Source organism: Aptenodytes forsteri, unplaced genomic scaffold, assembly GCF_000699145.1.
Source record: "Aptenodytes forsteri isolate BGI_AS27 unplaced genomic scaffold, ASM69914v1 Scaffold155, whole genome shotgun sequence".
Classification (NCBI taxonomy): Eukaryota; Metazoa; Chordata; class Aves; order Sphenisciformes; family Spheniscidae; genus Aptenodytes; species Aptenodytes forsteri.
In genome coordinates this window covers 8,618,936-8,621,504 of record NW_008794446.1, presented here as the reverse complement: position 1 = coordinate 8,621,504, position 2,569 = coordinate 8,618,936, and positions in this window count along the sequence as shown.

The following is a 2,569-nucleotide window of genomic DNA, read 5'->3' as shown; positions in this document are numbered from 1 at the left end:
CAGCGCTCAGATACAGAACAGCATAAATCAGTATAGCACAGCCAAAATGCAGAATTCATTCTGGGCAGTTCTGCAGCAGCAACTGCCCAGGTACCTGGCAGTGCACCTCCCCAGCAAATTGAGAAGTGCACAGAAACCGCTCCAGTTTTGTTCTAGTAACACAACCCACAAAGTCCTGGCATGTGAAGTTCCATTCTCCTCCATGTAACAAGACTGCTATTCTCAAAGCTGTATTTCTATGTTAGATGAGGACAGGCATTAGTGCTCTAGCTTCCTCTTACGTAGGTAAAGTCTTCAAGAATTCTGAAAGCTAAGTTCTAGATATACTTTTCTTAAAGACAACGGAAACATAATTTAGAAACGTTCATTTAAACTTGACCCAAGCCAGCTTTAATGGGTACTCAGCTAGACAGACACTTTTTTTTGCTTTTTAATTGTGAAGTTTGGCAAATCCTTAGTTATGAAAAACAAGTCAGTTGTCAGTTTTGAAGAGAAAGGATTCACAAGATTAAGAGATTGAAGACTGCTATTGAGTTCTAGCACATCTGTGATCAAAGATCATTTAAGTAGTCAAAAGTGATACTCTGACAGTAGCTAGCACTGACAAATTAGTGAACTTTTTACACCAGTAAGAATTTGAACAGCTACCTTAATAATATAGAGTATTTACAGTGAAAGAGTCACCGAACAGTTTATCGGGATTAGGAGGTACAGATTAAAGGCAAAAAAAACAAAATGTTTCAATATAGGAGACAAGTTGGAACAGAAAGGAAGGCTGAAACTATACCTCTGAAATCTTGCGTAAAAAGTGCTGAAGGATTAAATTAGAACAATTAATCCAAGACAAAAACAATTACAGTATATCATTCCAAGATTCTTTTATTACAACTTTGTATGACATTTGCTGAAATGAAAAGGAGGAGTTTTCCCTTCCCCATTGAAGTCTCAGGCTTGCAAACATAAGTTTAGGATTTAGCAGTCAAGCTAAGCAAAACTTTCCATCTCCAGTAGAAAACCCATCAGTATTTTCACTAAAAGAGATTTGACTTCAAATATACAAACAGATCTGACTAACTAAAGAAATTCCAGTCTTTTCTACTATGTTTTGCTTTAAAATATTCTTAAGAACACTTCAGTTTTAAAGCTTCATTGCAAAACCACAATATTCTTATTTGTAATTTCACCACTACCACCATTTATGACATATTGTGAACTGGTTTTCATCATTTGTTGTTATTTAAGTATATATTCTCAGACAGAAGTGATTTTTAAGTTGACCTCACTTCTTTATTCAACAGGAATGTGTTGGATAGTTTAATTTCACAAAAAGCTAAACTTTATTTCAGGTCGCTGTGCTGACACTTCTAAGACAATTTTAACTTCAACATTTCAAAAACGCAGAAACACAATCACTTGCAGATGCAAAGAAGTCAGTGACCTGTATCCTTTCTAGTCTCAAATTCAGGTTTGAAACTTAAAGAGCTACTCAGATCATCAAGAGACTTTGATTTTAGTCTAGTTTTTTATTTTGAAATTAGCTACTGACTGTAACAATACAATATTAAGTTCCCAAACAAGGAGCTTTGGGTTTTAAGTAAATAGGCTGATAAAGAAACCTTATCTCCAATCTGTCAGCTCAGTGCAAGATTATTCCATCCAGTAAACTAGTGTCACTAAGAGTAGCTTCATCAGAGACCTTCCTCTTGCTTCATATATACACATACAAATATGTATGAAAAATAAAACAAGCTATACACATTTCATATAAAATTTATATAAGCTGTTACTCAAAAAAATTAAAAGCCTGTTCCTTTATATAATTATTGGTTATAAACCTACTATTTGGAGCTGAAATACAACCACTCCTTTTCTCCAGACATCTATAAATCTGGTTTTAAGTTAGACTGCCAGGTTAGGGAACTAATCACTTGGCAATTTTCAGGACCCAACAGAGAAGCGCAGTCTTTTCAGCAGCCTTTGCAGTCAAGGCTGATGAGCAAGATAAAAAAAATACTGTTAGAAATTTAATTCTATAAAAGCTGTGACTTAAAAACTTACTTAAAAATTATTTACAAAGAGAAAGACTTACTTTTTTTAATCTTAATTACAGAAGAAAGAAACTAAAATTAGAAAAAAAAAAATCAGAAGAGCCTAAAACATCAGCTGCAACTTAGCTAGTGTTTTTGAACAGCCTAACACATTGCACATATACTGATAGCTCATGTGCCTAACACCACACACCAGAGCCTTTAAAAGGAAGAAAAAAAAAATGTTATTTTCGCAGCCAGTTTACCTCCAAAGCTGGAAAAAGCTGCATGGAACCACACCCCAAGTACAAAACCCAACTGCAACCCTCTCCCAGTTAGCTTCTTCTGTTCCTCGCCCTCCATTACAGCCCCCCCATTACACCAGGACAATTTTTAGCGTGTTCCCCTCATTAACGAGACTGTTCATCCCAGCGGGGCCGCACCGGTGCGGCGCGCACCGAGCTCCCCACGAGAGACTTTACCCCTTCAGCCCCTCGGCTCGGAGAGGGTCCGGCCTAGAAGCCTCCGAGAAGGGCAGTGCC